Raw genomic sequence first — 24,168 nt, forward strand, 5'->3', positions numbered from 1 at the left:
ATCAGTGAAGAACTCTTAAAATCTGCATCATAAAGCATTTCTTTCACATACCAAAAATCTATATATACTATACTGTACGGTAAGGTGTTGACTTTACACCAAGATTCCTTTGGAGCTGTCTAACCTGAAAACTTTCAGATATTAAGAACTAATTATACAGTATGTGAAGGTCAAACAAACAATATGAATTAGAAATCACACATCAGGTACTGTATACACAAAAGGGCTTTTACTTACATTGTATCTATTGAAACATGAATACTGAGTGCCAAAGCTTCCAAGTGTGTCTTTGACTTCAGTCTTCACTCAAAAAAGTGACGGGTGAAGTGAGTTGCACTATTTAATATTTGTTTTTTGCCTCTTCCTCCCTCAACTTGTTCATTTCTTCAAAGACACTTTTTGTGTCCTAGGCGCAAACCGGAAAAAAGAAATGTCTGTTTTATGTTGGGAACGAGCTTAAGGAGCTATATCCAAGCCTCTGGCAGAACCTGTTAAGTTTTACATGCAGAACAGCCTGAAATGTACAGTACATCTGTGCTCCTGTATCAGTGCAGAACAGAACATCATGATTTTCACAACAAACTCTCTTCAACAACAGAGGACGGTACTCTCAGAGAAGAGTGTGGAGTTCATAAGACCGATACTGGCACGGACGACCAAAGGGACTAACTGTGGAGAGCAGGAGAGCGGAAAAAGACCCATATGCATAGCGGCAGAACGGGAAAAAGGCCCGGGCTCAGCAGTTCAGGAGTCAGGTAGAAATCAATGCCCTCAGGCAGCGGACGTGGGGCGACCTGGGTGGTTAGACGGGTTTCAGGACATCCAAACGTCAATGCTGAGCGAGGGGAGAGTGCAAGACCCGGAAATATATAGCCCAAGGGAAAGAGAGGGACCGGAAGGGCAGCAGGCAGGAAACTAGGGACAGGACAGAGTAGGAGCGCCCTCTGGCTGCAGAGGGCGTGACAGATACAGACCTATCTGTGCAAGTTCAGATGCTCTTTTGTTCCTTGACATATTTCCACGTGCAGTACATGTCACGACGACCATGCGGCCCAGACCAGCCCCCAAGAGAACTAATCAGCACCAGCAGCAGGGCGATAATTACAAGCGCCGCCGCACGTGTTAAACTCAACATCAAACGCCCTACCGTGCGGCAGGCTGCAATATTTAAGCCTCTCCAACCCACGTCTTGCTGCTCGGTATTGAGTAAACTCCTTGAGAGCTCTACCTACCGATCTCTATACCCTGTGCCTACCTGGATTTTTTACTAGTCTCTTGCCTTCGGACCTCGGATCTCGCCTTACTACTCGGATTGTTTGCCACCTGTGTCTTTGCCGGATTTCTACCTACCAACCTTCCTCCCTTCGACCACGATCTCGCCTCTCGACTTGGATTGTTTGCCACCTGTGTTTGACCTGGTTTTCGACCTTCCTTTCTCCCTCTGACCAAGAACTTGTTCCTTGTTTCGGCTTGTTTGTTGCCGTGCCTCCCACCTACTCCTGCGTCCGCACAGGATCTATATCTCCTCTTCAGAGTATCCTTACAGGACATTCTACATAAACAAGGATATAACTAATGCAAAAATAATGGTCTGTCAAAAAACACAATCCCTTTCTTTCATATGGTAAACATAATGAAATTAAAGAAAACTAATGGAATTCCTTTGAAGGAAAGTGTGCACCAACTTACTACGTCACTCATAACAGACAGATATAACCTGTGATTAATTTTAGAAAGCATTCCTAAATACCATAAAGACTTCGGAGCTATGGTTCTGTATATCCAGATCTTTCAACATTAAATTTAACTTTTCTTCTGCGGTTAGTTTAAGATGCATATTTACACTTCAGGTGCAATTCATGCAGTATTGTAAGTTTTCTACCAGATGATAAAATATCAGCAGATTTTCCTCTGAATAAACAAGACTTTGAATGAGACTTTGAAGTTATCATTGGCTCTCTTCCTGATCATCAGTCTAACTCCAAGTTGAAAGAAGAGATCAAAAGTGTTTCATCCTGTAAGCACATTGAAAGCGCAAATGACTTTCATGCCAGCAAACGAAAGGAGGCTCTGGAGAAAAAGTTGAGAAAAAACATCCAGCAGCACCTCTCAAGACCTTGTTTCTGATTACCCCAGTTTAATGAGGAAATGAAAGATAAAAAATTACATTCAGAAAGTTTATCATGCATGTGTTCCTTTAAAAGATTTAGTCCTGTCTCAGATATAATTGCTTAGCTGCCCTTGTCAAGAGAATCCATTCGGCAACTGACTTTGAATTTATACTCAAGTTTATGAGCTTAAAGAGCATGAGCTATACCTTTATGTTTTATGTATTCATCTATTATATTTAGATTTAAACTATGGAGCAAGGAAAGACAAACAAATTGCTGACACTATTATTTTTTCTGTTACCTCTTGCATATACTGTACAGTGTTTTATTATTTCTCTCCTAGACAAGATGGCATTCAATGGGCTCACCTGGCACAGCTTTGTTATTAAAATGTCTGAGTTTATTTGTAGCGGCTGCACATATTGATCTTCGGGTATGAATTGTTTTTTTTCTCTATCTGTTGATGTGTCCATTTGAATAAAAGAAAGTATTTCAATAAAACTCCTACCATAATTGTATACCAAGGTTTTATAAAGGGGGACCTTTCTGTTTGTGTACCATACATGTTAGCACAAATTCAGGTTAATTCAGAAAAAGTGAATGCCTGTGACGTTTATAAGACATTTTTCATATAATACCAAGTCTCTTCTTTAGTAATGTTTCCCTATTATGTATGTTGCACTCACCCAAATAGACGTTTGGTTCTCAGCTCACACAAGCCCTCTGTCCACACATGAAGAAAGTGGAACAACAGACAAGTCCCTTCAGCCCATCACCCTTGAGCCATTTGTTTTTTGACATATTACCTGTCACAGGAGTGAGTGTTTCACCAAGAACCGAGACAACACTGGGTGACTAATCTCAGCCCAACCCAGGTGTTGCTCTGCCAGCTGTGCTCTGCTGCTTGGGGGATCCTGGACACCGTGATACAGTGATGCAGGCTCAGACTTGAACTGTGGAAGTCTGGGAAGAGCAGTCCAGCCACATTATTGAAGCCGATACCGCAGCTTCTTCCAAGAAAGGTCTCAATGAGATCCTTGGATCAATTGAATACTAACCACCAAACAGGCTGGATGGACCAAATTCTTATTTTCTTATACAGTATGTGATCTCTGGATCAACACGCATAGTAGCCAGTAACTTTAGTTGTTGAGCCACACAGTATCCCACTGTGTCTCGGGGTCATTAGAGGTCTCCTCTCTCCTGGGGGTTGTTCTGTTGGCCAGGGATCCTGATGTGAAACAGTTCTTACTACACAAGAAACAACTCAGCCAATCCATAATGAAAAAGTAAAGGGACCTAAAAGTAAGTAGGAGATCATTCCAAAAATGCTGTCAATTAAACTCAGGAAAAGAGTTTAAGAAAGAAAGTTTCTAAGAAATAAGTTTTTGAATCACCGTAATGTTCTATTCTGAGAGCAAAAAAAGACTTAAATCATTTATCTGTGGTGAAATAAAAGGAGGAAAGAATTCACTTGGAGTTGGAAGGTTGGAAAAAAGCACTTAAATTAAATAAAAGTTAATTGATAAACAGCATTACTTAAAATTACATTATCAATCAGAACAATCTGAAAGCTGCATACCACAATGATACATGTACTGTAAAGGTAAAGATTCTTATCATTGTGGTATGCAGTTTTCACAGTATTCTTATTGTTAGATGTAATTTGAAATAATGTTGTTTATCAATTAACTTCTTTAACTTTTTGGCATTTTTGGAACACCATTATTTATTTTTTTATATAAAAGATGTTTTCTTTCAACCCCTGGGGTAAATCCCAGTTAAAGTCACGAAAGAGCATTCAAACTGGCAATATCTGGGCTATAATCTGAACAAGCGTCTTTGCTTCTCACACATTCCAGCTCTCAGCTCAGGCCTTCCAGCTGGCTGCTCTTTCACTGGAGTTAATCTCTTTCTACCTGAAAGGTTGGTTAGTAAACCCTTTCCATGTGAAAGAGGCACTTTTCCCTGCCTTCTGAAATCTTTCAAACCCTCAGTATGACTTATATACTATTCTTGCACTTGCCACATTTGAAAAGATGAATGGTCCAGAAAATACATTATTTTCCTATGCAGCAATCAGTCAAGTGTCACCACCATCAGCAAAAGAGATACTTTTCGCATTCAATCACATGCCTCATTCAAAGGCTTACCTCGCAGTCTACGACCAAAAACTTTTTTGCTCAAGCTATTTATATTTCCATGTTTGATAGAGTAAAATAGTTTATTTTTTTAACATTCAATACTAATGTTATGTCATGTCACGTCATTTACCAAATACTAATACTAATGTATTTCTGAAAGGTAATATAATGTTCAGATTAAATGGATTTAAATCAAAGGTTATCAATTTAATCTCCTGTAAACTGTAACATTGATATAATACAAAACATTGATATCATACAAAATCATAGAAAATGTGAGAATTGTGATTTGTTTTCAGTGTGAAATGTGGATATTCCCTCCCAACATAATCCCACTTCCACTCTTCCACACAACATCTCATTACATTGTCTTGCATCAGATTTGTTAAGAGCAAAACAGTACTCATCGGTGAATTAAACACATCCACTTTCTGCCACAATCTCAAAAGCTCTCTGGACCACAAAAGACAATGACAATTTCATTTTTCACTTGTATATAATCCCCGACCGTGCAGAAAATGAACATGATAATTTAATTCTAAATGTAGTTGTATATAATATTTTGCCCACCTTTACATTTTGACTCCAAGCAGAATTATTGTCACGATTATAGTCCCCCCTCCTTAAGGGTGCTCCAGCCCTTTCACTTAAGACTTTATTCTGTGCACCTGATTCCTATTCCCAGCCCACCTTAAAAGCCAGGCGCTGACGCCCATCCGGGCTCTGCATCTGGTTTCCATATCGTGCGAGTCCGGGACCTGGAAGCGCCTGGTCCCGTTAAGGTTTTAACCTCTGTTCCCGTTCCTGTTCCCTGTCCGCCGGTTCCGACCCGGTTTCTGGTTTTAATTCCTTGTTTTGATGGATCTCCTGGTTTTGGACTTACCCTTGTGTTTTGGATACTCTCTAAGGATTATTCTTTTGGATTGTTCGCCTCGGCCACACCTCCCCCGTGCACCAGCGCACTTTGGACACGCCCCCCCTGTTTTCAGCCCCGTATTCCTGCATGACGTTTTCCCAGTGTTTCCCCACTTCTTCGGATTGTGTCGTCCGCATAGGGTCCGGAAAGAACTGTTCGTTACAATTATGCAATTAGCTTTGGTCCCTCCTGTTTCCAACGTAGGAAAAGACAGCAAAACGTCTTTACTTCTGTTGAGATATCCAGGTGTTAAATGGTTTAGTGTTCAAGAAAAAAATAAACTTTTTGTTCTAGGGCAAAGAGCAATCTAGAATAAAAAAAAAATCAGACATTGCTAGTTCAAAGGATTGTACTCAATGTGTTTCTTGCACTCATTTATACTGCAGGATGGTTTGATAAAATGGTCTAAACTAGAGCCATTCTTAGACCATTAAGCCTTACCTGCAAATTAGTTTTCCTCCCTTTGCTTGTTCCCTGAAAAATCAGTTTCCCAGCACCCTCCAATCACATCTTCAAAGAACTACAGTTATCATCAGTGCTGTGGGCACAAATCACCAAAAACTGGGACTCTCGACTGCTTCCACAGAATGATTACTGGAGACTTTCTCCTTTTTCCCTTTTCACAACAAGACTGTGTGACCGCACTCCTGTCAGGAATGTCAAACTCATTGCTACCACGAAGAAAAAAATTATTTTATTTAAAATGTATAATTTTATAGACCAAATATCCCTGTGCATTAAATGAATTACTATTGTTATCAATGGAAAAGTAATACTTACTCTTTGGTGTCTTTTTTTCTCTGGACACGTATGTGAGAAATGTTTCACGAGGAGCCAAGATGTTGCTGCAGATGCAGTGGGTTAGAAGAAGATGCTGTAACACCAGTTCACTTGGACACCAGAGGTTTCCTCCAACCTGGGCTGTTTTTTCTCTCCACCGTAGCATTTCAGAAAGAAAGCATCTTCTTGGCACATTTTTAAATTTATTGAACATAAACTAAATGTTTTTTTTTTTACTCTCTTAACAATCAAGAATTTTATAGTAATGACTTTCTCACATTTTTATTTTACATTTATTACTTCATAGATGGAGATTGTCATGGGTACTTTTTATATTGATACAGTTATGAAAGTTTTTGCTCATGTTGATCCTGATGGTGATGTGGATACTCATATTATCAGTGGTAGTAGAGTATTTAATTACATTTAACACCTGACTCATCATATCATTTGAACTAAAATTGCATTAAAGGACTATTGTGGAATCGGCCTTCTTCATACTTTATTTTGATAGTTTGGTATCTACAGTGAGATCTAGACTAAACTTTCCAAATAACCAGTTGACCTCAATACAGTATCAAATAAAAAGTGACTGAAAGATTGATTGCTAACCAGAAATACTAAAAAGACTATGGTTTTCAATAATGTATCAACAAATGAAACATTTGTTGAACACAGTTTCAAAGATTTATAACAGTATGTTTGAAAACTTCCCCACTCAAAGAAATTCACCTTCTTCTTGAAATGGGAATTTTCAATCCAGTTTCAGACTCTTAACTGAGCTGAGAAAGGTGGCCTGATCTAGTGTAAGTAGTGTCTGTGTGGGATGATGCTCGTTCACTTCTTAAAGATGGACTTCACTGTATTCAAAGCTATAAGTGACCTCTTGATCTGTGCTTCTCTACCACTTTATACCTGATTTGTTTTGGAAAATCCTTGGTTGTCTTGGTGAATATGTTGTTTCACTAAGTGAGCTGGGGCTTCAAATTCAAAAGCTATCTGAAGGTACTTAGAGAGACTGCCACATTTACTTAAAGTTAAAATAACCACATTGATTACCCAAACAGAGACCTTAGCACTAATTTTCTAACCTTCTTAGCTATTTTTTTGTACATTCTGTATCAAAGGAGTGAATACTGGGAAGTCACTGTAGAGTACTGTACAGTATATACACCATGTATGTATAATAAAAACATTCTGCCCAAAGGTGCAAAGACATTAGTGAAACTAAGAACTCACCTGCCTGTCTGCATAGTAAACAGTTCATGGAATGAGATTTCTAACCCTTAGTTCCTAATGCCATAGAACATCTGTAGTTCCAATTCTGCAGGCTGTTTACCATGAAGATTTGCAAATGACAGAAGGGTTATGAATTGCAGTAGACTAGACCATAAACAAACTGATTAGCATGCTGTTATCATGTAGCTCATTATGAGTAAGTGTCTGTGCTCTGACCTCCATAAGACAAGGAATATGATTTATTCTGTCTACATTCATATAACTATTGACCCCACAAGCTATGAACATTTTATCATATTCACCTTAAAACAGCTGTTTTATACACAGACTGAAGATCAAGTTCTTTAACAACTACTTGAATGTAGAAATATGACAAATGTCTTGAATGCAATTAATATCAGCTCTGAGTCTTATTAACTTGACAATAGACAATAAATATTTCCAGAGACCATTTTGTAATTGTCTTTATTGTTTTGTTTTCTAAAAACACAGATTTTCGTTAAAGAACTGAAAAACTGAAGGGAGAGAATGTAATATGGATAGCAATACTGAAACTTTCAACTATCTTATTTTAAATATTCATATATCAGACCATAACTACTGTATGTAAACTTTGCTTCCAAAAGATTTAGCACAACCAGCAGAATGAATACTATAAATCCTCTTATGAGGCAATGGTGACCTGAATGACAGAGATTATTATTGTTGTTCACATCATTCTTAAGATGACGGGATTTTCACAGTGGTATTTCGGATATTTATGTGACAGATGTTTATTATATTTTTCACCATGTTTGCTGTAGACGTAGTGTGGACTTGGTTTCTCACTAAATATCGCTTGTTGCAGCTCGTCTCCTATCTGCCCGTTGATGAAATCCCCTTGAGGTCTGACCAGTCACTGATAGAAAATTCAGGTTGCGGTAGACACAAAACTGAGAAGAGAAGGAACAGAGAGAGATCTGGGGGTGAGACAGGTGATGCACCTTTGTCATCCACCCCTCCGTTGGCGAGCTGAGAAGGATGCCTGCTGTCCAGGAGACCTTCCGCAGCCTGAGAAAAGAAAAGAGAAAGAAAGAAGGGAGAAAGAACTGAAAGATAGCGTTTAAATCACCTTGAGGAGTAAAGACAAGTGTACCAATGCACAATAATTACATTATGATATAATTTTCATGTTTTATCTCACCTGTAATGTTCTGATCAGGAGTGTGTGTACTGTAAATCTTTTTATGTCTGCAGTGTTTTGTAACATGAAAAAAAATGAATATCAATGTACATCCTGCAATAATGAAGGCATTAGAATTACTGTAGGTGAATCTCTACACCTATACATAAAGACCATGTAAGGAACTTGTAGATGAGAATAGCAATGCAATTTTTTCAATCACTGAGAAATTTTTATATGAATACTAATGACCCACAATCAGCTCCCAGAAGATACGTTCTGGTAGATCCCTAGTTTGAGAAAACGGTGGGTAATGTGCATAATCTTATGACATGTCCAGTACACACAGAACACCCCTTCCTCTTGGTTATTTTAATGCAGAACCTTTTTTTCCTTAAATATATATTATCTTGCAAATACACATGTGCTGTAGTTTCCCTGTAGGTTGAGTGGTGGCTAAGGATCTGCACCTGTGGCTCAAAGGTTGCCGGTTCATATCCCATGGCCAGCAGAGGAATTCTACTCTGTAGGGCCCCTGAGTAAGCTGCTCCAGGGGTGCTGTATAAATGGCTGACCCTGCACTCTGACCCCAAGCTTCTCTCCCTGCCTGTGTGTCTCATGGAGAGCAAGCTGGGGTATGTGAAAAGACAAATTCTTAATGCAATAATGTATATGTATATGGCTAATAAAGTGATCTTCCTAAAAGAAGGTATTTCATACTTTTGTACTACTTTTTCACAGACCCATTAGCTTTTCCTACAGCTTTTGGAATTTAGTTTTTATTTTCTGCCGCAGGCTTGAGTCTTGTTGGTACCTGGTCTTGGGTCGTATTTAGCCAGTACGCCAGGAGCGAGTACATGTACCAGGCTTTCAGTTTTGTCAGATAAAACCTACCCACAGAGATCTGAGATTTCCAGCTTTGTGCCAGACATTCAGTTCTAGCAATTTATTTTACCCTTCTAATCTTGCAAAACACAGCTGGAAAACACACACTGTACCAGAATTTTGTTTCTCTCTTTCCTGTGGCCATTGTGTGCACCACGTGCATGATGTTAGTGCTGTATAAGTCAATAAAGCAACACAATTCTTTTGTTTTTTGAGGGAGATATTCAATTCAAACATATTTTAGAGGAACTTTTTTTTTTCCCATGAGCTATAATTGCACATTTGTATTTTGAATTAAATCTGCGATTAATGCAAAAATGCGTCTGATCCCTTGTGCTTTGATTCACAGACATTGTTACAGCTTGGGAAACAGAGATGGGAATAAAATGATGGTTTGGCTGAGACACACCAGCAAATTACTAGACAGGAGAGAAGTCTCTATGATGATTCTGTGAAAAAACTTTTCCTTTGCGTTTTGCTTAGAGATCATCTAAAGGATGTTACCAGTGAGATAACAAATCCGGATCTGGATATCGCTGTGGTGCAGGGTTTTTCTAATAGACTTTCTATTGTTTGAAGTCTGGATCTCTGTAAGGTGGAACTGCAACACAATACTGGGAGTGTAGTTTGGAGAATCCCAGTCTGTAGAGCGAATGTGCCTCAGCTCCTGCTGGACTGAAGTAATCACAAGGTCTGGGAGTGTTTAGGGTCCTATAAGCCTTCTTATCAGTCTTTTCATTGCACATTTTGAGTATGGAGTCTTTGTGAAGGAACAAAGAGCTGACTGGTTTGTATGGGATCTGTGGTGGATATTTACATCTTGCATTATAAAAAACTTTTTATATCCCTTGAAAAGAACAGAGCAGAGGATGCAGGTAAATTTGCTAGAATAAAAGAACTTGAAGAATCAACAAAGGCATACTTGCACATATGCCCTGGATAAGCAATCCCCTAGTACAGTATATAACATTTTCCATGTTCCTTTTCTCCCTGTGATAAAGCCACCCGAAAGTACTGTAAATATGGAGGTGGTCACAAAAGTCATAAGGAATGCCTTTTCGCAAAATTCTTTTTTGTTCTTTTTTTTTTTTTTTTTTTTTTTTTTTTTTTTGGTGGTGTTTCGTACGATTGCTTGTGACTTCCCCAGAATTTACTTTCAGGTGGTTTCGTCAGAGTGAGAAAAGGACAAAGCTGAATAAAGTACCAATACAGAACCAACAGCATTGCTGGCTGCCTGATTCCCTGATGCTGATTCCAGCATGTGCTTTTACTACATTGTATCTGCACATCTTCATAATTCACATTTATGATAAATCAAGCCATCAAATTCCCGATTTGGAAAGCAGCACATGCCTACTTATGAGAAAAATATCATATATGGGCAAAATGCTAAGCCTATACATTAGAGAAGCTAGTGTGTGGAAGCTTTCATTGAACTTTTCTATCAGATGTTCATATCATGTTTTTACTACTGAAGCAAAATGAAGGTGTACAATAACAGCCGTGATCCTCTGCTCTAGTCTGAATGTAATTAAGAAGGGAAACAGTCAGTTTCCTCGACACTTCATCTCAGACAGAACTTGTTTGACTCCTTAATCATAGGAATTTCAGTGAATGTGTTTCTTTAGGTTTCTGAACATAAGAACTGACGTTGACGTATGGCTGGGCTGCACAGCAGATGGTTTAAATCCTTGAAGTAGCACTACATGATAACAGATTTGGCTGGGAGTTTTGAACTGGGGCCCTGTTAGGAACACACATCACATTGTTAGACTTCTGTTTTTCTCTAATTAAACCTCTTTTAAAAAAACAGAGTACCTTACTTGTTTTGTGTGCATTTTGTACTGTACTCCCTTCAATTAGTCTTTCTTGAGCGCTGGGTGGCAAATTTCTTTTTAAATGGCAAAAGTTTGTATTTTTATTGCATTGATTTCTGCTCAGCCTTGGCTTCATGGTGGAATGTACTGGAGACTACATCGGCAAGCGCAGTGTTTGAAAGATCAAACTGTCAATTTACCTCAAAAGATTTCACATTATCTTGACAAACCTGAACTGAGATCTGCCTTTGAACTTGTGCCTGCAGTCTGAGAGACCCAACAAGAACTCGACCTCAGACAGATCTGTCTTTTCACTTGTGACGGTAAGAATATTGATTGATTTACTGTATAAGCAACATGTGAAACTTTGAACTTCTCAAAGTTAGATGCCCTGGATGACCCATCCAAAGGGAAATGTGAGAAAAAAAAGATCTACTAAAGTGTAACAGTATGAAACCAAAAAAGTTGTACTGTAAAGAGAGATGTATACTGTAAATAAATCAATCAGCCAACCTAATTAATGTTTTTTATATTGAAGTTATTCATTAACATGTTTGATACTAATTTGAGAAGAGACAACTGGTGTAACCTTGGAACAAAAACATCTTTGCCCAGGGCCACAAATGTTATGAAAAGCTAAATATAAAGATGTTCTATTCTGAAACATGTAATCTGATAAGTAAGCTTCCTGCTTTTGCACTTTGCTGCCACATGTTCATGCAAGAAAAAACCCAGTGAGAAAAAAAGAACAGGGAAGTATCAGATGTTACTCAAGACGTATTAAAAAATATTTATGCTGCTGGTGCAGTACTGGGGTTGAAACTGCATTACTTAGCAGCTAAGTACACCAAGACATTAAACATGATTTAAAGAACAACACCAATTTTTATCTGTAAGGGACTGCATACTGTATACAATTTGGTAATGAAGTTTGGAACAACCAGAAGGACGATGGTTTGTTTTTATTGCAGTGTATAAATCCCGTTGGTGAAGTTCATAAATAGTCAATTATTATGTTGAAAAATACAGTCATGTGTTTGACCAATGCAACAATGCATTTTTTAATATTGGGCATAAAAAGAAAGGAACTGAATACATTTGCTGAAGTGATAAGTAACAGAAGCAAAAAATAGTAATTGAAAGAGCTGATGGTGGTTATAAGAAGGATCTATAAACTCCCACTTTTAAATCACTAAAAAATGTTTGCCATTTCAGTAAATAGAGATGTTCCTATTCTATAGAGTACACAGATCTGAACACAATCAAATGAATGCAGACATGCAACAATATTAACGATTCACTGGAAAAGTAGCGTAAATATATCTTAAAATATTCAGCTGAATGTAAAATTGTAACCTATAGTAAGTTCTTTCTTACCAAATCGGACAAGCACAGCTTAATGTTAATTTACTGCTTTTAATATAATGATTTGTATGTGGCATTTCAGAGATTCCTCATCAGTTTGTTTTCAGAGAATTACAAAAAGAATCTCAGTACAATCAACAGGATGTCTATACCAGTGTAAGATCAGCATGACTTGAAAAGCCTTGCTTTATTTTCCACTTGAACAGCCTAAGTATAAAACAATTGGATCTTACGGAAATCATCTGAGTGTAACTTAGATAAATTACTTTCCTTGCCATAACTCATGGTGAATCACTGGAATCTGACAGGCCAGCAGCACTCTGGGAGGTGAGGTGGCTGATTTGATTTAAGATGGGACTCTGGGCTGATCATCGAAAGTGTTCGGTGTTACTGTGTTACTGTCCCTGAACCCCCATCTCCCAGATGGTTGTATCGCATGGTCCATTATCACAGCGATAGATCAAATACTTCCACTGCAGATTTCTCATGACGCAGTACTGTGAACTGTTGGCCGGAATATCAGAGCACTTGGCTATTGATATAGGTCTGTTCTGCTGACCAGAAGGCCAGAACATAGTTTTAGAATGGCAAAACAGTGCCAGGTATACTTCGCTATATCTCGTGCTATAACGATTTAACACTAAAAAATGATTATACAAGTTATAACTATTTATACTCAATGTGTTTTATCTCTTCAGGAATCGCCTTCTCACTCATATCCCTTTGCTGGATTTCACCCAGCTAATCGAATTATTAATAGGAAAGCACCTGTTAAAAAGCCCCTTGTTCCGTCAACCAGAGTGCTGATCGTCCTGTCTGTTTGTGTCTCAATGCAGCAGAAGGGGTCACCTTTTAGGAAATAGAAAAAGCACAAATCAAAAAGGTGAGGCTGCAGAACGTTTTAAAAGCAGGTCCCCAACGAGATGGGGTGATGTGAACTCATGTGTGGGCGATGGACAAGTGCTAAATCCTGAAGTGTGTTTTATATGGAGGTTTTTGCTGGTTTGTTTCCCTCTCCCATACAGACTTTGTGTGTTGCTTTGGGACTTTTTGCGTATTCTGTTTTTATTTTGTTTGTCTGTCATTTCAAAGAGAGCACTTTCAGGGTTCTGTGAAATATGAATAAGTTACACAAGGACATAATTCCACCTTGAAATTCCAGCACTGACTAGTGAGGCAGAACGCTCACCACATACCAGCTAAAAGTGGAGAGGAGAACAGAGTAATGAAGCCAATTCAAAGATGGGGATTATTAGGAGGCCATGGTTGGTAAGGGCCTCGGTTTTGCATCTCATCTGAAGGATGGAATATTCTTATATTCTTTTACTATTAATATACTGTAAAATAAAAATATTAGTACTGAATAGATTTGAGATCACTGTCCACCTAGTTAACAGGCTCAATTAAAGATGTGTTTATTTGACTCAACATAATAGCTGTGTTACTGTTGACGTTCTAGACAGAATTGTCCTTATTACATTACAGTACTACTGAATTTAATTGATTTGTCTGACACTTTTATCCCAAGTGACTTACATTTGCACCAGTTTATGCAATCAGGATTTTTTACATTGCTGTAGGGTACAATAGCAGTGCTTGCCTGGAATTTCACCTCATAAACTTCCAGTTACGAGCTCCAACCACTACTGCTCTGCTGTTCGATTTATCGATGAATACCACATAATCTGTATGTCTTCATGTCTATCTCCTGAAACACTATTGGATAAGTTTTGTTTTAAAGAACAACATACCACATGTGCATGTACAATAAGATTTTCATAATGCACATCCTCATCCAGACGTTCAAGAAGAAGTTGGGATCTGACCCCTACACCAACTTGCATTTTGAAATACACTTTATATTGATCAGTATGCAATATGTGGAGAAAGCTGCCAGTAAAATAGTATGAATTTTCAAAATAGTTTGTGATCTGTTTCTATGGTGATATTGTCCTTTGGACTCTGCTCCTGAGTTATTGGAGATTTACAGGATTTAGAAGGTAATATAGTGTAGGCTGCATTAGTTACTGAGAAATGTTATGGTGAAAGTTTAAAATGATATACTTCAATAACTGTAAATAAATTAAACTAACATTAAAAACAATTATATAAATCTGTAGCATTTAATGGTTTATTGTATCAATAGTATCACAAAATGTGGTGTTAATCTATACTCTAGTTTATATAGATCTAATATTATGCTATTATACTATAGAAACAAAAATCTGTGGCATTTTTAATAGGCAAAAATGGTGGAAAATGCAGATAGGGAGTCACAGTGGCACCCCTAACTAGTTTCCTCCTAGAAACTGAGCCCAGCTAGTCAGTTTAGGGTGACTACTTGAACTAGGCAGTGTCTCAGTGATACAATGCACTTTCCACTTCATAATGATCAACTTCGCTGTGCTCAAAAGTATATTCAGTGGCTTTGAAATGTCTTTGTGTCCTGATCCTGATCCACGGTCTTCTACAGCTTTATCCCTAAATTGTTTTGAAATCTTCTTAGTCTTCATGGTTGACTCTTTGTTTAAAATTCACTGACTGAAGACTCTACCAAACCACAGATTATTTATTTTTATTCTGAAATCGTGTACTACTATTGTTGCACAAAGATAGAGGCCATTCAAATAATTGTGTGATTTATTTGTGCAACTGAATTAATGTTGATTTGCCATAGTAAAGGGAGTGAATATGTATGTAATCAAGCTATTTTAATTTTCGATTTTTCTTTGCAGTTCTTGCTGACATTTGACTTCTTTGAGCCTTGATGGTGTTCTATCTGAGCATCCAGGTTTTAATTAATTACAAATATTCAGTTTAAAAAATGTGTATATAACTTTGGTACAATAATTCAACATAACTGGACATCATTTGAAAGGAGTGAATACTTTTGTAAGACCCTGTATAGATAAAAGTGTGGAATTGAAATCAAGAAAAGTAATGTTGGAATTGTACAGTGTATTTTTTACAACATTGTTAAAACATAGTATATAATTTTATTCACCACTTTACAACACAGATATTACTACTCCAAAATCAGTCCAGATAAGAATGGCCAATACATTCCCATGTGTAAAGGAATGTCATATTCTGACAGGGTATAATTTAAACAAAATCCAGACAGCACAAGTCATACTGGGAAATACATTTGAAACTGAGTGCTGGCGTTTTTACACAAATTTTGTTTAAGTCTGGGAATACTGAAGATACCCAGATGTGTCAAAGCTGGTTTCTTCCAAGAAATGTCTGAATAAGATCAACAGATCATGCTACTAGCAATCAAATTAATTAATGGGCATTGTTTTATTTGTAATATTTTTTATGTTCTTATATACTTAATATGTTGAAATCACCATAAATTATAAAGATAGTTAATTAAAGGCTTTTTTTTTTAGTTTAAAGGTGGGTTACAAACATAAGTACACAAATGTTGTACCTTTCCTTTGTTTTTCTGTGGATAATCAAAACAAAACAAAAAAGATATTCTGTTGATTCTATCAATTATACTGGCATACTGTCACCTACCTATATTTTATCAACTGTTTTTATATAGTAAAATAGCACCCATTGGATATAGAGCTTTAAAGGTGGAATTCAGAGAACTGAAACATTTACAAAAGCCTTTAAGAAGGTGGTGACTATCTCCTGTAACTGAGCCCCATGCATCAGTTTGACAGTGGAAACAAGATCTGCTGCTGGTAAGAAAAATAACTGCAAATCCTGGAGTGTTACACCGGCTGGGCGTTGTGCATTGTGGATGTCAGACAGAGTCCCTCTTTGCTGCTTTGACTCCTACAATGGCAATATAGTGTTTCAGGCTCTTATCAGGTTGGAGTCCTTATGGAACGGCCCTGTGTACATAAATCTCTAATGACACCCATGAAATGAAAGAATGTGATCCCGAGAATGTTGTTCTCAAATAATATGTTCCCGGCAAGAAACTTCAGCAGTCTTTTTTACTGTGTTGACTAAATGTAAAATGTGGGCATCATACATCATACAAATACCTGAAAATGCAAAGTGTAAAGTCAGAATTACAGAAGTATTATTGAGCACTAATCCCCGTTTGACAACCACATTTTCAAAATAATGCAAGAATCAGGAAAAGGTCTTTTTTTTAAAAAAAGGTTATTCTTCACTGTAGTCTACACCGACATTCTACTTGGCATTTCAGCCGACAATGCACTTCGAGAAACGGAGTCCTCTCCTGTTTTATAAAGGACGAATGACGTTGACGAGGCACCTGCGTAATTATGATGGCAAGCCAGCGAGTCCTCCTTTTGCTCTGAAACTGTACATCTGCTGGAGAGGTGTGTGTGTGTGTTCCCTGATTAATATGCTTATTAAATATGCTGTTTTCTCTGAGGAGAAATGATTGTAGATGTTTGGAAACGATATGCAGAGAGAGACTGGGGACAACATGAAAGCTGCAATCCAATAAGAATGCTGTACATCTGGGAAGAGCGTGTGCATCGCATGATAATTCATGAGTAAGTATTGGATATATATGTTAGAACTGCTGCTAAAATGCTGGGAATGATTATACTTTAAATTTGTGTGTTCATATAAACGTACACATTTATGAGGCAAGCATCCAAAGGTGATATTTCTGTGTACATTTTTAAAAATCACGTTAAAAAAAACAGTACATTATCATCTTTTAAGGTGCATGAGACCATTTTCTAAAAAGTTTCTAAAGACTTTTACCTAAACACAGGGCATATGACCATTTAAAGGATTAAATCAGTGTGTAAATTAAAAAAAAAGTCACCGGACTTTCTTGTGTTGTCATTCATAAAATGAGTCCAATATATTCAATAGAATGATTCACAATGAAATCTGCCTTGCTAAGTGATTAGAAATTGCTTTTAAAAACATCATAATCTTGTTGAAATTGGACATGTGTGCCATTCATCTCCAAAGGAATATAGGACTTATTCAGAACCAAACTATGTATTTCTTTGTTATATACAGTATTATAGAATACGTGAGAGCACACATAGTTGGCAACAGCATGATAATGAGAGCTTGTTAAAGCCTCTGATAGAAAGCTAAATTGACTGCGAACATGGTGAAAGTGAGTACACAGGCATCTAGTGGCAGGTCTCACTAAATGCAGTAGTAGCTTTAGAACAGTATAAAAACAGCTAAATTAAAGTGACATGAAGTATCTATCAGAGAGTAGTGGGCAGAGCTCTAGCCTCATAAAGTATCTGTCAGAGAGTAGTGGGCAGGGCTCTAGCCTCATAAAGTATCTGTCAGAGAGTAGGGGGCAGGGCTCTAGACTCATAACTGGAAGGTTTTGAGTTAAAATGAACAAGAATCCCTTGAATGGGCAGTATACAATGCATTTCATCCCAAAGGATTCCAAAATACTTTTCAAATAAGATAAGATAAGATCACTTTGTTAGCCATATACAATTTCTTGTATTAGAAATTTGTCTTTTCACATACCCCAGCTTGCTCTCCATGAGACACACAGACAGACAGACAGACAGACAAGGAGAGAGAAGCTTGGGGTCAGAGCGCAGGGTCAGCCATTGTGCAGCGCTCCCTGGGGCAGTTGGAGTTAGGAGGGATCCCACATCATGCAGCGCTGAAGTGCAGGGCTCACCAGGGTGACCCACGACAGCCATTCTGTGCCTGCAGCCATCCTGCACAGGAGCTCAGATGGAAGAGTGAGAAAGTGCTGCACAAACTGGACTCAGGGGGAAACTTAGGGAGGCCATAAGTAACAGCTCCCCCAGCTGGTCCACCAATGCCACTGACAGCAGCCACCTAGTTTTATGTAGAGGCCTCCCAACCCAGTACTGCTCAGGCCCTGACGAGGCGCGGCTATTGTAACCTTGAGCAGGGCACATCGCTCGGATTGCTTCAGCAAAATGCCCAGCTGTATAAATGAGTATAAGCTGCTTTGGATAAAAGCATCAACCAAATAATGTAGTAATGATGGACGAATCTTTACCAAGGCAAGGACAGAAAGCATTTGCAGATTTGCAATCCATCATCTCTTTAACCACATTTTATTTTATCCTTTAACAAAGCACAATAATGCTCACAAGATCCCACAAAATGGCAATCCTAAATCTTTATGTGATGCTAAAATATTTTAATAATGGTTGCTGGCTGGTTTAGAAGAACATAACAAAAATACAGCACTGATGAAAAGCCTGGCATATTGCACTTATTATGCCTTGTGCCATAATAACCTGAGGGAAGATTCATTTTAGAAAGGTAAATAATCATTTTTATTTATTTAGAGAAGCTGCTAAATGAAGTAACAGTGATACGGAATGTGACCTGATAAACTTCACTGACTACATATATCAGTAGGAAACAGTGTTGATAACAAAGTTATATTAAAATGACTTTTCACCCAGACCATTTTATGTGCAGCAGATAAAATAATTATAATTAAATGAAGAAAGAACCATCATCATCGTGTGACTTAAAATACAATACAATTACAATTCTTCCGTCTGGTTTTAGAGAACAAAAAGAACAGGCAAAAACAACACAGACTTGACATAATTTCTGGTGATGATTAGTATTCAGAATAATATTAGTCTACATAATCAAAAATTTAATAATGTATGAAAACATTAAAATTTCTGATCAGCCTGCTGTCTCGCTTAAATCCTCTGACTTGTTTTGCAGTCCACCTTCATATCTTTGTGAGATGCCACTGTTACCAAGTTACTCTGGGGAGAAATTCATTATGTATAGTAAACTCTGAAATTTCTTCAAATAAATGTAGCTAGCATTTTACAGGAAGGAATTTACTTTCACTTCGCTCACGCAATTTAAACAACCTAATTACACTTCTTATTCTTTCTTTTGTTATTCACAGTGCATAAACATTTAATTATTTTGACTGGATAAGCTCCAAGGTGTCAAATTTATTTATTTTTTGACATTCTGCATTTTGCCACTAGGTAAATGAAGTAATTTCATTCAATACTTTCTCAGAAAGCCTTTTACATATAGTATATATAATCATGCACAGTTAAACTAATTAATTTATGCTATTTGAAATCTAAAAAATGTTTCAAAACAACCCATTTCTGACTACAAGAGTATGTATACTTGCTGTATATACCCATATACAGTGACTATGGCACTATGAGATTCACAGTATTCAGTAAAAGTCATCAAGATGTCAATCAGACCACTCAGTAACAGTGATCTGTGGGACAAGGCTCCAAAATCAACCATATTTATATGGTAGATTCTGTATCTACTGTATATAGAGCATATGCTCCTTCTGGAAAATTCTGGACAATGTACAATGGTATGAGCACGATTCATACATGTAAAAAAACGCATGTAGTTATGCATTCATGTACTGTATCCACATGTAAATTTGTGCTCTGTTTCTCCTTTTTCCTCCTTTCTTTCAAATCTTTGGCTCTCGAGGGAATTCTTCAGGAAGTCTATCTTGAAGAATGTTCAGGCAAGAACTTTGCAGCCTCACTATTAAGTACAGTTTCCAGTATAAGTCACTACTTAATTGTGACTAAGACCTCCCCAGCCAAGACAACTGCATTACTTTGGACAGTGCCACAGTCAAGGAGATCAAGCCACATCACCCCTTTACTTCAGAACGAAGAACACTGGAGGTTTCAGTTGTGCCTCGATAAATAAAACCAGCTACTGAATGACAATGGGAATACTCTAATACTGTATATTTATTTCTGTGCAGCTAACAGCTGGCCTGCCTCAGTCTCTTAACAGTACTTGTAGACTCGGAAACTCTGCAGTATCTGTTTGCAGTTCTAGTTATTTTAACAGGCATGGAGGATTATTTTATTTATTATTTTAAAGTTATTAATCTACTTACAGAAGGACCTCTGGTTTATTTTAAATGAAAGCCTGTTAGAGAGGAAAACATCCAAGGGAATGTTTAAAAAAGCACATCGAGGGAGTGGTCTAATGGTGTCTCTGTCTTGTCTGAAGAGAAGCTCGACTGCCAAAAAGGACTTGGGATCTTCCCCCTTCTGGGTTGAGAACTGGGTGGCCAGGACTTCTGGTATGTTTAGAGCTCCAGGCCCTGCCTCTTAGAAGTTCCATATATACGCACTCCCCCTGGGATATCACAGTATATAGACAGCCATCTGCCATTTTCCATACAGCAAGTCGATCTGTGTCAACGTGGGAGAGAGCTTCATTTGAGGGAGCTATGTACCGCCTCTCTGTAACAGCTCCTATGAGTGCGCCTTTTGGTGGGCACAAATAAAATCCTACTCCACCTAGAACTCATTTTGGAGTACGAGTAATTGTACTGTCATTATATACAACGAATATTATATGAACACTGTCTTTATTTCGGCAGTGTGGTTGATCATGTTATTTCCCGATTCCTCAGAAATAAAGAAGGGCAGCCATCAATATGCTCATTTAAAGGAAACAACAAGAAACAGGAAATGACCATTGCTTTTGTATACAAATTTCCTGTCCATTATCTATTTGATGCTATTAAATATCACCAAAGATGGTTATGCTGCAGGATGAATTTTTTATTCATAGTTTTAGCAAATAGTGTGGTAGAATTGTGCTTAGGCATCCTTCCAGGATTACTTAGAGCCACTTGATTTAGTACAAAAATTGATGGTTTTCTGCAGAAAAAAATGTTATTTGTAGTGTATATTAGTGTGCAGCTGAGAATGGAATAGCAATGATTCTGAAGAGGATAGAAAGAGATCCAATTCTACAGTTCCAGAATTACAGCTCTGAAAAAGATTTCCTACATACATGGTCAATCAGTTACATTTTTATCTTCATTTTGCAGTCTTATTTTTTAAAGTTAACGCAACACACAGAACTTAATAGCACCAAATATGAAATGCTGTCCTGTGAGAGTTGGTAAGATTTTTATACAATTTATAATACTGAATGTTATAAATAATTAACAAGTCCTTTTGCAGTTATCTGAGAAGCAGAGTATTTGATAAGTCAATTATAGCTTCTGAATAATTAAAACCACATTTACAACCTAAAATGGTTGATTTTATGTCAAGTTTCCTTTTGGTCTGGTAATATTCTGTCTTCAACAAAGTTTTATTATGTTGTAATATATTTTCCACTTCATTAGTTTTAAATCTGTACTGCACCCTGAAATGTTATATTTAATTTCTCATGTAAAAAGTGCTGTTTAACTCAAATCACAAAGGAAAAATGATTCACAGTATTTGACTCAGATTCCCCCCTTTGAAGCCTCAAAGATAAAGACAATATATGAATAGAGACTAAAGAACAAGAAGACCATTTATTCACTCATGAGCACTTAAATAGAAGCAAAATATATCAAGCACCTGAACAAACAGGACTCTGCAGCCTAAAGGATGGTATTTTGATAAAAGTCTCAACAGGCTGTGGTAGGAAGTGTGTGTAGTTGTTGAAGGAAGTTGGGAAACACAGTTCAATATTTGTGTAGGTAATTTTCATATCCGATTTGCAAGGGCCCATCGGGACAGAGCTTGTCCCAGTTTCTATGCTGTTACGTGGACAAGACAGGACACAATTCCACCCCTCGGCAGGATCAGGCCTTCAAGGAGTTCACTACCATTCCTCAGCAATACTGGTCCTCATTTACACAGCTGGGAGGACTGGAGACACCTCGGTACAACAGCAATGTCTGGAGTGGGGACTCAAACCCACAACCCACCCAGGAGGAGTCTGGAGACTTGTACGTTGTCCCCCAACGTTTGTGTAAAAGCAGGGGATGAGGGACCATACCCAACTAAAACAAAAAAAAAGTGATCCAAAGCAATCAAGAAAGGACGTACTGTATATACATTATCCATACCTGTCTGACTTCATGTCAAATAAGCCATCGCAGAAGAGTCTGTATCAGATTTTATAATACTGTAAGTACTGAAATGGTCTGAAGTTTTGCATTTTGCAAGGAATAGTACTCACACTTCTTTATGATTAAAAATATGCAGAACGAAAATGCATACATATCATCATTAAGGCAACTCGTTATATATGGTTCACATTAGTTAATTGCACCATGAAAAGGACCCCTGGGGTGCTTACAACCAAATGTTCTTTTTCTGAACTATTACTGCAGATGTGATTCAAGACAGATGTTCATCACACATAGTCATTTTCCGGTGGTAATGTACAGGCAGGTGCAATTTCTAAAAGCTATATTCATCCTTTCTTGACGAGATCTTTCATCAACCTCCCTTATGAGCCAGAGCCATTGCTTTATTTTTTAAATAGAGTGTTTAGAATTGAGCTCTTGCAAGTGAAAATGTGTAAAAGCAACTTTGCATATGAAAACAAATCAGGAAATGGACACAAGAAATAATATTTATTTTAGGTAGGAATAAGAAAGTGTATTTTTTCTAGTTGTCTCTTGAAAACGGCCAATTTTTTTAATGAGATTTGAATTTATTAAGTCTATATCTTTTAAGGGTAGATATCCAGATCTAGATAATTTCTTTAACAGCAGTTGCTGAAGACTAGTGTCCAAGATTAGCATCTATTGACCAGAACCAGAATGAAAAACACATAAAATCAATATGGGAGATGAGAGATACCTCAAGCTGGTGTAAAATGACAAGTACTCCTTAATTACTTCAGCCTCTACAGTGTAGTTTTGTGGATATGAATACAAAGGACTCAGAACATAATTTGTTCTTTTAATCTAAGGCAAAATAAATGCCTTATATTGGGATGGAGAAAAGGAAAGTATAATAAAATATTAGTTTTATTCCATCCCTCATAGCTTTTGAGCTCAGTGACAGAATTTGATTTGCAGAGTGTGAATTGTTCTCCACACAATAAAAGTACATTAGACTATACATTGTATGAATTGCTGAAGGCTTCAGCTTGATTATACTTTCTCTGTTAGATTTCCATTCACCTTTCGAAACATTCTCAGCCTTCACCATTCCAGAAATTCAGCAAGAACTTCAGTGGAAGCACCATTCAAGAATCAGAGGAGTCTACACAGACATGAGAAAGCGATGTTTGGACAGTAACAGTTCCACCCCTCTTACAACACATCCTTTAACAACTTCTGCATTCAGCCATTACACATTAAAATCAGTATGTACAGCGGGATATAATTTTTCACTTAATGATTAAAATATTATGTGTATCCATCTATCCGTCATTAATAAGCCATTTTGACTGCTGAGGATCACAGCAAGTCTACCGGATGTGATGGGAAGGCAGGCCATCGCAGGACATTAAGGGAGGGACATTTGGGAGTACCCAACCACACCTAGCCAGTGTACTTCAGAAGGCCATAGGAATCCCAAAACCTGGAAAAAAAACTACCCAAAGAGGGGGAGTCCCAGTCTCTGCAAAGTCTCTGCAGTCTCTGCAAAGTCCACACAGAAAGTAGAATCGAGCAAGTAGCTGACCTCCAAGGCACTGTGCTGCCCAGCTGGTGTCCCAGCCAGAACCTGGATTCCTGGCAATCTGTAGTGATTTCTCACCTAGCTTTTTCTTTATTTGTTACTGCAGATTATGGCATTTTACAGATGAAGTCTGTAATGTTTTATTTTTTAGATGTGCAAAAGCTTTAGATGTAGAGTTGCAGTTTCCAGAACTGAACATTTTTTCTGTGATCAGAGTGACAAACCTAAGGGCAGACAAAGAATTTTCTGCTTTTCAAAATTTAACTTTCTACCATCATGTTTTGTATAGTTGTGTAAATGTAAAGACAGAATTAAAGAGATACCAACTGAATCCAGACACGTGACTTATTATAATGATTAAAAAGCATTAACTT

This window comes from Lepisosteus platostomus, chromosome 1 (assembly GCF_059453375.1).
Source record: "Lepisosteus platostomus isolate fLepPlt1 chromosome 1, fLepPlt1.hap1, whole genome shotgun sequence".
NCBI classification, from domain to species: Eukaryota; Metazoa; Chordata; class Actinopteri; order Semionotiformes; family Lepisosteidae; genus Lepisosteus; species Lepisosteus platostomus.